General features: G+C 37.4%; 1 long non-coding RNA gene across 3 annotated transcripts in view; it reads left to right on the forward strand.

The window, feature by feature from the left end:
* LOC115344172 overlaps positions 1–15,953 on the forward strand; it is a 47,605-nt gene that overhangs the window by 11,858 nt on the left and 19,794 nt on the right. For 2 of the 3 annotated variants that reach the window (XR_003924466.1, XR_005932923.1), the window contains 2 exons: positions 8,470–8,707; positions 8,846–8,907. This is a non-coding gene — a long non-coding RNA (uncharacterized LOC115344172). Of the gene's footprint in view, positions 1–8,469; positions 8,708–8,845; positions 8,908–12,269; positions 12,348–15,953 lie in introns of those variants that run through there. The other variant, XR_003924467.1, reaches the window with a different exon arrangement.

Consider the following 15,953-nt stretch of genomic DNA (forward strand, 5'->3'; position numbering starts at 1 on the left):
GGCTCAACACCCCAGTAAGACATCTAAAGAGCCTTTGCTGGCCAGGCAGGCATCAAACAAGCAGGAAGGAGTCCTCAGTGTTGGCAGATTGCTGTCTTCCAAATCCTCTGACACTGATACTTTTCTGCATTTTCACTTTAGGGTTTTAAACCTATCCATTTCATTGTTTTTCCACCTTGAATTTTTGGGTTATTAATAATCTCTATCTCTACAGTCCTACTTCTGTCTACATTTCTTATCTTGCGTGGCTCTGCCACCCAGACTTTCTCACTGCTCTTTCTTAAAATGTAGCATATTCCTCCAATTTCTGAGCAACGGTATCAGTGCTGGGCCCTGGATCCTTGAAAAACAGATGCAGAATTCCCTGTTTGGGGTGAGAAGAAATTACATTGATTTAGGAAGGAAAGTGTTATACAGGCATCTTGATTGTGAAATTCATTATAGTTAAATCAGTTAGCTTTATCAAAAAAACACTAGAAGTTTCCATTAGAAAGAAAATGTAGTAAGGATAGAAAAAGCACATGGGTCTTTCTCTCATAACAAGGAATGCTGAAATAGTCCAATAATTTTTGAAAATTACAGGAGGTAGCTACTGCTAAGTGGTTTATTAGACTTGGTACTAGACAAAAAAGGACTAGCTTTGGCACACAAGACTTGATCAAATCCCATCATTCTCCACTTTCCATTTCTCTTGCATCTGAGATAAGTAGCAACGTCTTAGAAAGCTGGCAAATGTCTGGCAGCAACAGATGTAGAACTGGAGTATGACAATAGGTTAGGTGTCATATGGAAATGTCTTTTCCTTCATGTAAGCATATGATTTTCCATATATAGCACACCTAGAACAATCATAAATCCTACATTTAAATCTGATCTTAAGACTTGTTTTAGGAGAAGCAACACTGTTATTCTCAGCTTACAGATTGGGAAAATAAAGTCACTTATCCAAAGTCATAGAGGAAATGAAGCACAGAGGCTACAAGGAAGATCATACTTTGAGTCTCAGTTCAGTATTGTATCTGTGTGGCTTCAATGAGCACTTACCCACACTTAAGGCCCCTGTAGTACTCCAAAGTATATGATAAAAATCTGATATAGGCAAGTCAGACCAATGAGTAACTTCATATGATTAACCATGATAAGTTCTATTGTTTGAGAAGATACTTCATTCCTAAACTAATTTGCAAAGGCTGTCTAAATCAAAACAGATTCTAAAATGACATTTCAATAGGGTTATTGGTGATCTTTGTGTTTTTCTTTAACCATCTATAAAGTTCTTGACCAAAAGGCAGGAGGATTTAGAAATTAAACCTTTGCCCTTCTTTCACCTTTGGTACCAGATTAGGACACATGCTGCACTTTCCTTGCTTGGAAAAGGAGGATACAAATAAGGTATTTTCAAATGACTTGAAATCTGGACCAAAGTTATGATGACTTTCAGATATGAATTAAAACCAGACCTGCTCCAATAGCTTCTGATATTTGGTACCTACATAATACTTTTTTTGGTGGGAAGGGGAGGGATATCAGAGTTGAACATTAGATGTATATGAAGAGGAGCAAGGAGAGTGAAACTGGTATGACATCCTCTACAAGTTTCCCCATAATGTCTCCATACCTCTTAAAATGTGAGAAGAGACACTGTTGTGATATATGGTGCAGAAATAATTGCATTCTGTGTTCTTCTAGCACATAATGTAAAATAAAAGGGTACCTAATATTTTATACTCTTTCACCACACATATTGTAGAAGGCCTTTAAAAGATTTGTGAAAGATCCTGTAATGTGATTTATTTTTTTGGCAGCAGTGGGGTCATTGAAGTACCTTGGACTGTCTTCTGAAGGTTAATTAATTTTATGCTAAGAAGCTAGTCTTTCAGAAGCAGCCATCTAGTGGAAATAGAAAAGTCTTTAATTAACAAACATCAGATCTGCTACTCAGTAAAGTTATATGAAGACATACAAACCTGCAGTCTCTATATTATCTCACCATATAATTATTTCTCCATATCCTCCACTACCCCTGTTTTTCATCAAACTCAAAACGTTTGTACTTCTTCAAATTGGATCTTGCTTTTTATTAAACTGCTGCTAATACCAGAAGAATACTTCAGAATATAGAATTAAAAGGAAGAGTCTTTCTTTGGAATTTCATATGAAACAATGAATATTAAACTCTTTGCTTTCAAAGACTGACTTTTATATCTGTGTTCTTAATTCCAAACATTAAGAAGCAATATTCTAAGAAACTATTGATCTATTTTTTAAGTAATTCTCAAGAGAAATGCAAAAATATTTTTCCATTAATATCCAAAACTGATATTAATACATTACACATCAGGGATTGTGTAGGACATGAATCACTAAAATTTGAGATAAATATTTATTACAGTTAAGGTTTTAGGTTCTATCTTAAATTACAGCTTCAGTCTGCTAAACATTTAAAATGTACCTAGTGAGGGATAGTTCTCTCTTAGCGTACAGTTTTAATAGGTGAGACAGATTATGGGCAGGGCAGGGCATGGGAGCAAAAGACCAAGAGAAATGAAATGACTTTCCCCCACATCATGCAGCGCCCACTACCTGATAGCACACAGAGGTTCTGACCAGGTCCCTGGAGAGGTTCAATTTACACCTCTAACCTTGCATTATGTTTTCTCAAATTAAAAAAAAAAAAAAAAAAAAAATCTGAGAATGAAAAGATAGGTAAAGTAAACAAAGAAACACCCTGTGGGCTTTCCAGAACATACTAAAAATTTTTGCTCAATGCTAAAATAGTCCTTGCTGGTAGTGGTGTGGGAGAGTGTTTTGTTGTTTTTAACAAAATTACCAGTGAGTAATTATAACTGAAAAAATGTAAAATAAGTCAGTGAACTCCTTCATTTTATACACATTGGAAAGATGAAGGAAAACCAGTAATACAAACTAAAAAATACAGAGCCACCCTAATAAATACATCTGAAGTTCAGTGCTCTGCAGAGGATCAGCCAGGGTATGCTATTTCAGTTCTGTACATTCCTTCTCTAAACATTGACAGAACTGATTATTTTAACCTCAGATGATGATTAGCAAAAGCATTTAGGCTTCTGTAGGTTCCTTAGTGCTGTAGATAACACTTGCTGCACAGACCCTCAGGGACAGAGTGTTGGTTAAAAAGAGAAACCAATTTATTGAGATCTTGGCATAGGATAATGCTCACATTGGGGAGTCTAATCTTCTGAACAGGATGGTCACTCACTGTTGAGTGGAGACGGGTGTCTCCATTGCTGACAGCAGCATCTTTAACTCGATTGCATAAGACTCTCCAAACTGCTGTTTTCCTCATTTCTTCTTCTCTGGCTGACCATGGTCCTATAAGACACCCCAGAACATGCACTATCCATCTCTATTAATTTTCTTACTTACATATAAAATATCTCAACTGTGTACATAAGACTATTCTCTGTAACCATTTCTGCATCTACATGAATCATTTCTACTGTTCATTGTGGTTAACCTTGCCTGGCTGGCACATACCCGCCCAGCCGCTCTCTCACTCCCTGTCCTCAACAAAACAGTGTTGCAGAAACACTAGACCGACAGAGATATGTTTCAAAAGTCAATTTTCCTCTAATGATATCAAAATATAATGGTCAAATTGAACAGGAATGTTATGTTGTATTGAGATGTAACAGCCAGATTGAACAGGAATATTAGGCTATAAACACTGCAACAAACACAACTCATTACAGGTTCAGGATGTCAGTTGGCAACTATCACTACACGAACTGTAACCAAATCTAAGCTTAGAATGGTGATTCAAAATGCACACATCACTTACCAATAAGGTGAGGTACTCAGTCCTGGGAAGTTTCCTTAGACGGCGTCCCAATCTAAGGGGAGAGTCCCCGACTGCAGACCCGCTGCTTGGAGGAAGACTGGCTCAAGGGGGTCTTCCGGCAAGCTCTATCTATACCCTAGGTCGGATCGGGGCTTGTGGTCATGTATGGTCAGGAGTCTAGAAACTTCTAACAGAGGTGTTTCGTTGGATGAGGTTCGTTGCTGGGGTACATGACTTGGGGCACTTTGTGTACATGACTCCAGTCACCGTGAAAGCCGGGCAGCTTGATCCCAAACTGTGGCTTCTAGTTTAACCCTTTCCTTCCAGCAGTCAAGAAGTTTCAGTCTTTATCGGGGCGGGTGTACCTGCCACAGATGGCGGGGAGAAAACAAGATGAAAAAGCTCATGGGTGGAGATAAGGACAGGGAGATCACTTCCCAATTACTGTCATGGGCAAACAGACCTGACTTGGAAAAAAATTCATTTAATTTATTGCCAATTAGACTAGTGTTGGATGGTGAGAAACAAAGACAAAAATTAAAATGACACCTTCCCCGTTCCTTCCTTGTCCCAGGCTCAACTTCACTCCTCTACCTCACCTCTGTCCTCCAACTGGTGCAGGGAGATGGGGAATGGGGGGTTACAGTCAGTCCATAACAGTTCCTTTGCCGCTCCTTCCTCCTCACACTTTTCCCCCTCTCCAGCGTGGGTCCTTCTTACAGGCTACAGTCCTTCAGGATAAACCTGCTCCAGCTTGGGCTCTCCACAGGCTGCAGCTTCCTTCAGGGCATGTCCACCTGCTTTGGCATGGGGACGTGCACAGGCTGCACTATGGATATCTGCTGCACCAAGCTGTCTCCAGGGGCTGCAGTGAATCCCTGCTGGGATGCCTGGAGCACCTCCTCCTCCTCCTCCACCTCTCCCTTATGGGACTCACAGGGCTATTTCTCACACTTTTCCCCTCACAGCCAGGCAGCATTTTTCCCTTTCTTACACAGGCTTTCACCGAGGTGCCACCATGGTGGCTGCAGGGCTCAGCTGTGCCCTGCAGTGGGTTGGTTGGAGCTGGCTGGAACCAGCTCGGGGCAGCCCCGAGCCTCTCCTCACAGAGGCCACCCTGCAGCCCACCCTGCCAGAGCCTGGGCACCTGACATAAATGTCTTATCTATGTACAGTTTGATCATTTCTGCAGTAGAAACTGTCTAGGACTCTCCAGGTCACTCCACCAATGATGCTGCCCAGCATGTTTAAGGTGCTGGGAGCTCAAGTGGTCATGCACTTTCAAGTCTGTCCTCTCTTTCAAACCATTATGTTGCCTGTACAGACAAGTAGCTGGGGAGTTGCTTGTTCACTCAGGGAGTTAACTATGGCTTAAGAGCAGTGGGCGTGCACACAGGCCCAAAGAGCGAGTTAAACCACAATTAAAACTCTAGAAGAAGCCTGAATCTCATCCTTATATCTCACTTAACTCTTGGCACACTCTACATGCTCACTGGGAGCAAGGTTCACCATTTCATGTGTAATGCTACCTCCCAACATGAGTTGGTAAACCTTCTAGCAGGGCAGTGCACCTCCGCCTCTCAGTACCCCTGGTTCTCCATGGCAGCCTTCTTGCCTGGCTGAGGCAACCTACAGAAGGCATGCTATCAGTGCACACCGGCGTCCCACAGTAGTTTATGAAAGCAGTCCTGAGTCAAGCCCATTTTCTCAGCTGGCTGCTGAGAAGACTGGCTGCATTGAGGTCTGTTCCCATTTTAATTACTTAAATGCATGTCTTCAAGTCTGTTTTACAGAGCTGGTTGCAAGGCTAATATTTTTAATGTAATTATTCAGTTTAAGAATCTTTCAACAGATAATGTTATCTGAGTCTTCTCATCATGTCTATCTCATATCAAATTATTTAAGGACTTGAATTCTAAGTTTCTGTAGCACTTCCATTTTACTTTGAAATTATTAGAGTATGAAGACAGCCATATGTCTTTATTTGGATGTAATATTAGAAATTTAAAGGATGGATAAAAGAGGAATGCATCAAAAATTCACTAATTTAAGTATTTAAAACAGGTGACCTCTGTTTCACCTAAATTAACTATGATTTTCCTGTAGAAAACATTTTACTCTGGATCAGGCCAGAAGAAACATTTAATTACTTATTCCACACCTTAATTAGCTATCTCCCAGATAACATTCCTTTTTTAACCTCATCCAAATGCATCTTGAACTTCCAAGGTAACCATTTGTTCTTAGTTAATTTTGAGATACTATTAAAAATAGAAAAGACTCAGCAAAACACATTTTCTAGGCATATGTTTTAGAATCATTAGAAGTAGAGATAATATTTTTTTCTTTTTTCTTAATATAGATATATACATTTGCCAACCTTCAAGATGATTTCCCAGGAAAGAGTCCAGAAAAGCCAAAGTATAAATATTTCTGGGGACATAGTTAGACTTTTGAAAAAAGCATCAGGGACTTCCTAGATTTGGTATGTATGATTGTAAAAGGAAACAATAAAGTTGGAGGATCTAAAGGTAAACACTGATGTTTAGATTTTCATTCAGCATCACTGAGATTTAAATGATTAAGTGTAGGAATACTTCCATCACAGTTCTTAGTTTTGTGATAATTTTCACTAATGGCACAGCTCGAATCTTGCAAAAATGAATAATAAAGACTAGCAACTTCCTTTTCTGTTATTCATGAAATTTTCAAGGTTCAGAAGTTTATTAATTTCTGACCAAAATCCAAACAGCTACAGAATGCTGCTAATCCAGCTGTACAAGTAACAGTGAAATGCATCTAATAATTTGTGTTTGAACCTCCTGCCATGTTAGTGGTTTTGATGTTTTGTTCTCAGTCAATTTTATTGACAATACCAGTGAAAGCATCCCAATGTAATTCAGTAAAATGAATCCTCAAGTTAGTATAGATTTTGTCTACTGCATCTACACACACTTTTATACAGGGTCCTCCCATGGATTTCTGTTGGATAAGTAGAATAATAAGTAATCTTGGGATTTTTTTTTTTCCATCCCTAAGCTTTTTTATAGGTGGCAAGAAGGAAAGTCTCCATGAAGAGTCTGCATCCCTCCATACTTGCAAGAGTGCTGCAATCTCAAGTTTTATTCTAAACATAGCAAAAAGCTAATGGGTTATAGCACAAATGCTGGTATCTGAAAATGAGAATTCAAGGAGTGGTTAAGAGCTCATGCCCGCTTTTACATGAGGGATAATGCTTATTTCATTTTCATGAAGGGCATGAAATTCTAATGTAATACTAAGGTAAGACTTCATATCTGTGCTGAAGGCCAACACAATATCTAGGTGTCCTGGTTTCAGCTGGGATAGAGTTAATTGTCTTCCTAGTAGCTAGTACAGTGCTATGTTTTGAGTTCAGTATGAGAAGAATGTTGATAACACTGATGTTTTCAGTTGCTGCTAAGTAGTGTTTAGACTAATGTCAAGGATTTTTCAGCTTCTCATGCCCAGCCAGCGAGAAAGCTGGAGGGGCACAAGAAGTTGGCACAGGACACAGCCAGGGCAGCTGACCCAAACTGGCCAACAGGGTATTCCATACCATGTGATGTCCCATCTAGTATAGGAACTGGGAAGTGGGGGCAGGGAATTGCCGCTCGGGGACTAGCTGGGTGCCGGTCGGCGGGTGGTGAGCAATTGCACTGCGCATAATTTGTACGTTCCAATCCTTTCATTATTGCTGTTGTCATTTTATTAGTGTTATCATTATCATTATTAGTTTCTTCTTTTCTGTTCTATTAAACCGTTCTTATCTCAACCCACGAGTTTTACTTCTTTTCCCGATTTTCTCCCCCATCCCATTGGGTAGGGGGGAGTGAGTGAGCGGCTGCGTGGTGCTCAGTTGCTGGCTGGGGTTAAACCACGACACTGGGTTCACTGCAAGTACCTTTTAAATATGAGAGCCAAAACTTATGCAAACCCATTTCCTGAACCGCCTGTGAGGGGTAAATTTTGCTCAGTTTGAAGAAGAAGGGCTGCTCTACATACTTCAGATATTTAACAATACATGCCAGCATGCTTGTTAGCATGATTTTTGACTCAGCTGACTAACTAGTATTGTGCATCATAACCAAGTTGTGAAGAACAGGGTGACAACTGTTGATAAGGACAAGTATAAGGAAGAGAGAACATTTGAGGAGTGTGAAAAAGCAGTGCCTACAATTAATGCAGAGAGGGAACAGATATGAAAATAGATTTTCAGATTCCCTGTGTTTTCAAGACCACAGCTCCTTGCTATCCCAGTTTTCACTATTAGAAATATAATGAGAAATGGTAGAAGGCACAATGAACACAAGTTTACCATGTTGCTAGCCTGTAGGCTTCATTCACCCAAGCTGTCAAACAGGCTGACACATTCTCCAGCATGAAAACCATCCTTCTGCTTAAGGTGAGCAAATGCAAATTACTCAGTTATGCAAATTGTTTCCTGAAAGAATTTGCATAAATACTAGACATGGAGGTGTGCAAAATGTAGTAGTTAAGACAACCAATCTCTAAACAGATTAATTTGTTTTAAATAAGTTTCTCATTTCTATGTCCTGTTCCATAAGTTACTTAAGCATATGTAGGATTTTCAGTCTTGTAATTATAAAATTAATTCTGTTTTATTTCAGTTCTTGCTGTCACCAAAACTAGGAACTTGCTATTCCCTGTGTGAAGATTCACTACAGAAGCAGATCAAATCTCCACTGGTCTCACTGGGGCTCCGAGAAAATAAGTGGCCTTTTCCTGCCCACTATTTTCAGTCTCCACTTATATCCACTCATTCAGCACTCACCACAGCTGTTCAGTGAGCATATCCAAAAGAAACAAGCTAGCAGTTAAGATGAAGAGTCTGTTCCATTTTTACATGTATGCATTTATAAATATAATGAATACCAATATACTTAATTCATAGATGCATACAAAATGATAGCTCAAAAAATCTGAATGAGGTCTTCTTGAAATACTTACTGCTATTAACATTATCCTTTATTTTCCTCCTTTCAGAAAGCACAAGAACAGCAGTTAAAACAGCTCAGGATTTGTCTGGTTTTTACGTCTTTTTTGAGGTAGGAATGAACTAAAAAGGGAAATTACTTTTTTTTTTCCTCTTCCTTAGCAAAGAATTTCTGAAAAAAAATAGTTTACACTTTTTGGTAACTATAAGAAATGTGTCACCTCAAAATGCTACAAACCTCTGAGGCCAGATTCTGTCACTTTGGAGTATTAGTAGCCAGTGAAATAGGCATAGAGCCTTTGTGTTAGGTTTCCTTCACTAGAGCCATTTTATGAATTGGTTCATTTGGAAAAAAAAGTGACAGAACAGGGTAAAGTAGATGAGAAATTAATTGCCCCTTTAGACTGAAGCGGGGAGTTGTGAAGAGCACCTATTCATTTTCTGGTTAGTACAAGCTAATGCTTCAAGTCTCCCTGTTGACCAAGAAACTATAATTACTTCCCAAATAACACATAGGCACAAAAAATGCTTTATAGGACAGAGACATCATAGTTTCAAAAAAAGGATTGATATGCTGAGCTTATATGTAATTTTAATTTTTAAAAAGTTTGACAAATATTGATAATTTTATATTAACAATTTCTGAACTGAAGCTCTTGAAAGGCCCATGTTCTCTGTTGCTGTGAATCAAAGGTGTTAACGAATGACTATGGCATAGTGGTACATTTTTAACCTACTACAAGCTACCAAATGCTCTCACAATGGCAGCTTTTCAGTTTCCAAAATGTCCTTCAGCATCTAAAGTTCTGAACAGATGCGACTACATCCAAACTGCTGTACAAAGTAATGTGCAAGTGCCATAAATATTTAAAGGTTTTAAAAAATTGTCCCTAAATTCAAAAAATGACACAATGAATACTGTTTGGCACTACTCCAATGATGTAAGTATGGCTTCAAGGGAGAAATTCAGGTAATGGCTGAGTCAAAGATGGCAACAAAGTGGCACAAAGCCTTGCTGCTGTTTAAAAGGTTTAAATAACTCTACTGAGGCTGGATAAAAGGATGAGTTTTGACAACTGAATTAAAACCTGCCTGACATTAAGGTGGAAAACTTACTAGTTTGGGGTTGATTCTGAGCATTTTTAGTCCACCTTTAAACAAGTGGAACTCCAGTGACTTCAGTAGAATTAGTTCTGATTTATGGTAGTATAAATGAGAGAAGAATCTACCCATATGTCTTCCTGCATGCCTGTAATAAATCCTGCAGGCTATTGGTGCTATATAAATAATATGTTAGGTTAGGGATAAATTGCCAGACAGAGGGTTGCATATAAATATTGTCAAAAATGAGGTTTATAAGGTGATTTTTGTGTCATAGCTTTCAAATAATGCCATCACATGCGATTTTTTCATAGAATATGCAGGAACAGGATGAAATAGCAGAAATTCAATTTCTACCGCAAAGGAAAGAGAATTTGGGGTTCAAGTGAAATTTCTAAGCACTCTGTGGAAAGGTGCAGAAAATTTATTTCCAAGTTGTGATTTCTGTATATATCTTACTATTTACCTTTTTTCTTTTTCTTGTAATACTGGTTACAATGATATGAAAAAGACAACTGCCCCTTGCAACCTTCAGTTAGGAACATTTCTATTGGAGCAGTCAAAGATTCTTTGTAAATACTGGACTCAGATGCATCTAGATTTCAATAATGTGTTGAGAGTTTGAGTTTTTTTGCTTTTATCCCCTTCCACCACTACCACCACCCCTGCTTAGTTTGGTGCTTAGCTGCAAGACATCTGTGCCATTTACAGAGCATTTAACTGTGAAGATAAAACAACTACTTTTTAATATATACCCAAGAGGCTACAGTGAGAGCTTTTAATTTAGCAGTTTGTTAAACTGTAAATAAATAGACAAAGATATGATGAACTTCAAGACCTGCTATCAGATTTATACCTCTCTTTTTATTAATGTTCTATACTCAGGTTTCCCTGAATTTTGAGTGGTTTTGCATGTGTGAATATGTTTAAGCACTGAAAATTTGACAAAAATTGCTTTTCCCTGACAATCTCTCAAGTACTAGCATGGAGAAAGAATATCTACTTTATTTAATCCATGTACACCACATTCACTGAAATCTTACTGGGTGACATAGGACCAGTGCATGTTCATTTTTCTGATTTAAGGTGCTTTTTTTTTAAAATGATTTCATATCCCAGTGAGAATTGTAAATTCTCAAAAATTCAAACCAGAGCAGTCTTAAAACATACTCCACTGTAACAAATAAAAGAACATCACATGCCTGAGTTTATAGAATGCATTTTAACACAGATCAAAATGTTCAGCTATTACTGGAAGGAAGCAAAGTGTAGAGAACGTACAAAGCCTTGAAACAGGCATAAAGAGAGAAATTATTGCAGAAGGTACAATACTTAGGAAAGGATGCCAAAAAAATAGAATCACATTGATGGCCTTTTTTTTAACAGAGGCTTTAGTATATTTTGTCAGACATTTGGTTTTGGTTTTGGTTTTATTTGGGGGGAGGGGTGGTTGATGTAGAGATCTTGGAGATGTTTAAGAAATGAAAGAATGTTTTCTGAGATAAGAAAAACTATGTATTTGTTTATCATGACCCACTAAGAAAAAAAACAACTTATGTCTCCAGTCACTTTAGTTAAGGAAATTCTAGGACATATTTTAAGGGACATCACATGCTGGGAGAAGTTTATAGTATGTCAGAGGAAAGGAGTAGGAAAGGATTAGAAGACACTAATCTTGGGAGAAATCTTAATACTTAAATCTGAGTAGGCTAAGTGAATATAAAACTTTACATTATTTAGAGTTCATTTCAACCCTAAAAGGCTGGTTTGTAGAAGATCTAAGTGACCTATTAAGAAGGAAAAATGACTGTGTCTGCAGTCAGCTGGTCTATGTCTTCACATAGCTCTGAATTTAATGGGAAATGCAAACTTTCAGTACTTCTAGAAAACGGAGTCAGTGATATGTTTTCAACCAGACAGTGAAAGACATTTTGAATTTTGGGTCTTCTCCCTAAGACACCACTAACCAACTTCAAGACCAATTCACAAGCCTTAGCCCTCAGACTTTCTCAACAACTAACATAGTCACATGAAACTGAGGAAGACAGAAAGTTTGGTCCTTCTTATTATTTTGTGTCCAGCTGCAGATCTAAGCTTTCATGGATTGGCCATGGTCCACAATTTGTGAATACAACTGTCATCTCACAAGTTCAATTAATTTTTATTTTCTTCATTATCTCAAAGTTTATATTCATCCTTATTATTATTTTTGAACTTTTTTTAATATGTGAATGTTAGGGTGGGTTTAGTTCTGTCACTTTTTAATGTTATGATTGTTAATAATTAATTCCACTTAAGATGAAATTTATAATTAATAATTGGCTCATTTTACTATCTGTACATTTTACTAATACACTTATGTTTCTCTCCAAGCTTTCTGGAATAAGACACTATGTATTCTTGATGAACCTCCACTAAGTCTAGAATGATTTACATATGGACAGTAAAAGGTATATACTGTGGCTACTTTTAATCCCCCTCTGCTAAGTAAACTGATTCCCAGGAACCTATAGAAGTAGAGGTAGAATAAGTTCAAGATACGTTCAAATTTCTTGGTTATCATGAAGACTGTTCTTCCTTGGGATGTAAATTATTCTAACACTACATTCAATACAGTTTTTTATTGTTGTTTCTTTTTATAGCTATACCTTATCATTTTGCGCAAGTTCTCAATGACACATCTGTTAAAGGATGCAAAAGTCTTGTGGAATATTCATGTGACTGATGGATTGGATCCCTGCTTTCATTCGCTTTCTGAACAGCCAGGCTAAACTCTGCTATACACGAAGGCCACAAATAAGTTTTGTGGTCTTGTCTCATGTCCTGTTGAGGAAAAGTTAACAGTGGTTCACAGTTTAACAGAATTAATACTGATGAATATTTAGCAAGAGCTATATTGACAGACTTTGGATCTTACTCAAGATTAAGCAGAGCTGAAAATTTTTTAAATTTGAGGTATTTATGTAAGGATCACATTCTGTCCAGCTTAGATTGTCTACGCTTTTATTCTTCCAGAATTTAATTTAAATTCATTTCTACATTTTGAGATTAAGCAAGCTCTACCTTGTTAATACATATTCTCTCACTTTATGAGAGAGGCTGTGATCCTTCTTAAACTGCCAACCCTGCTCCAAATCTGAAGGGATGGATATGCATGCAACCAGCTAAGTGTGGTCTTTATGCTGCCTGGCATCAACACAATCAGATGTGGACATGGGACTGAAAGAAAGAAAAGTGCAGATTTCACACTAGGAACTGAAAAAAATGTGTTTTGCTGTAGTGACCAGGGAAAAGGGCAATTACTGGGAGCAAGCCTGAAAAGAGTACAATAGCGTACAATAAGCTGAGACAGAAATCCCAAAGATAAGATTTACATGTGGTCAAATACAGAAGAAAATTGTACCTGTTTGTGATAGCTGCTTAACTGAAAAGGCAGAAACTGGGACCTCTTCAGATATCACTAAAGAGAAGAAGCGTGGTGAATCTGTGAAGATGTTCTGTTACTGTGTGACAGGTTTGAAAGGTAGTCTTTTAAAGGCAAGGAATCCATCAAATTAATTTTTCAAGGGATTATTGATCATAATGCAAGGAAGGGGTATGATCTCAGTTCATCTTAGTTCTATAGTAAGTCTTGGACATCTTGTTTCAGAAAAAAAATGACTGAGTTTCTTCTGAGCCATGATATGTCTCTTTTTGTGGTATTCAAGATGGGGAGAATTTCCTCTAGCTTTCTTTTGTTGTTTTCTCCTTTACTTATTCCACTGTTCCCTGCAAGCTCTATTAAGAAAAGGTGAAAGACACACCAATCTTGGTCTTGATTGTGGAGTTCTTCCACAATAAGGAAAAAAAATAAGGAAATAAGGAAAGAAAAAAAGAAAATAATAAGGAAGGAACAAGGAAGAAAGGAAAACAATAAGGAAAGAAATAAGGAAAATAAGGAGAAAGATAAAGTATGTAATGTTCAGGGAATAGTGTAGGAAACCTCTCCTGATAAATCTTAAAAGAAGAAAGGAAAGCATTCTAATTAGACTTCTTGATTCTTCTGAAATCGCAGATTTTATGGATAATAACTTTAATGTATTAAGCACAAAGCCAATTAAAAATTTCAGAATTTAAAACAGATTCAGAAGTTAAAAGCAGTTTTCTACAGCATGAAAAGTAACAGCTTCCAAATAAACTGAACTGTCTTGAAAGGTTGTTTGCAGGGGCATACCTTTTTTTTTTCTTTTTATTGTGCAGCATGACTCCTTAATTTAGTCCTGTCAGTGTATTCCCACTTGTATTCATTATGCAGGTTCCTAACAATTTTTCTTTTTAAATTTAGTATGCATCAAGTGGTTTCCTCAGTGATACTGAAATGTAATAAACAAAAGTAATTCACAAGGTTATTTGTTACCACTCCTATGTTAATAAGCTGAGCTTTGTCCCAATTCCATATGGAAGAATTTCTTCTGCTACAAAGGTGAACCATAGGTTCTGAGGACAGCCCATGGTGATCTATCCTAAGCCTCACAACATGAGTGAGCACAGTCTTTTCTCTGATAAACAGTTTTGGTAGTTACTTAGCATTACTGTTTATGCAAGTAAGTATTTCCATTCCCATACAAGATACTTGTAAGAAAAAAAAACACATTTTTTTTTTTTTTTCTCAAAAAAAACCCCTTATTTTACTTTTTCCAACTGGTTTATTGGTTCTTGAACTCTTATAGTTTAAATGGTGCAGTGAGAAATAGAAAATGTTACAGTTGTTAATATGTCATTACTAACAAGTTCTAATTCCTTACAGTTCAATCTGTTTATTAATTTATATTTATTACTATAAATGTTCATGTGTCTGTGCCCTTAAGAATCTTTGATCTAAAGCAGAGGTAGCTGAAAGAAATTTCAGTGTGAGAAACTTCCAGCAAGGAAAACTAGATTTGTTTCTTTCATAAGGAAGAAAGTCCATTTGGAATAGCCTTACTTTATTCATAAATCAACAGCAGACAATACAAAAAAGTAAAGGTATTTATCTTCATAAAATACAAGGTCATGGAAAAAACTGAAGAAAAACAGTTCTAATTTTATACTGTCTTATCAAACTGTGTATGTGTTTGTGTTAGTCTTCCGTGTCTCCCAGATAGCATACAAGTATAGGAAAGTGAAGAAGGATCTTGAAATTTTAATTCATGACCTGAAGTACAAATTGGTACATTGGAGACAGAACAGGAAAATTCAAATATGGAATATTAACTGAAGAGGAATATCTTGCTCTGGAAGGAAAGGAAGGAATAAAGAAATAGCTGCTGCTTCATATATGAGAGATGTATACGCTTGTTCTCAGCTACATCACAGAGGGAAACTGAAAATATCTGATAATACCCTACATTGCCAACCTTAGGTATCGGATGGGGCTTTTCATACACAAATGCAAAATCATTCAGAGAACAGGTTTCAACATAAAAGTACATCAAAACATCTGTTTGGAGGGAGATGCTGTGGGACTCAGTGGAATTCAGTGCCTAATCACTGCCACTGAATTTAGCATTTTAGGTGCTGTACAGAAGGATCTCTTGCTGCCCCTCCAAAAGGATGAGAACAGTCCACTGGTTCCAAGTCGTATCTCCAGCCTCATATAGATATCTCAAAACCTGACATGTCTAAAATGAGCTAGATGTCTTGTGAACCCCTGCTTGGCTATAGGAGAAGTAGAAAAAAGGAAAAGGTCCTCCCTCATCTACCATGGAGAGACCTTTAATAATGCTGAATAGAAGGTAACGTGGATGAGGATGGCCAAGAGGTGATGGAATTCAAAACTTTTAGGACGAAAAGGAGAATGAACAAAAAAAGTAAAATAATGGATCTAGGAAAAATTACTTCACTTGCCTTGGAAAACTGGTTGATGAGCTCTTCTATGAAGCAGCTCCAAGACAAAATAATAGTGAAGATGATGATGATGATGATGATGACAATAATATTTCTTTAAGGGAATGCCAGTTTTAGAAGGTTCAGATGCAACCAATTCAATTAAGAAGGAAAGACAGAAGGAATAACCAGAGATCAACTTGGCCAATGCAT

The sequence above is a fragment of the Aquila chrysaetos genome, chromosome 7 (assembly GCF_900496995.4).
Source record: "Aquila chrysaetos chrysaetos chromosome 7, bAquChr1.4, whole genome shotgun sequence".
Classification (NCBI taxonomy): domain Eukaryota; kingdom Metazoa; phylum Chordata; class Aves; order Accipitriformes; family Accipitridae; genus Aquila; species Aquila chrysaetos.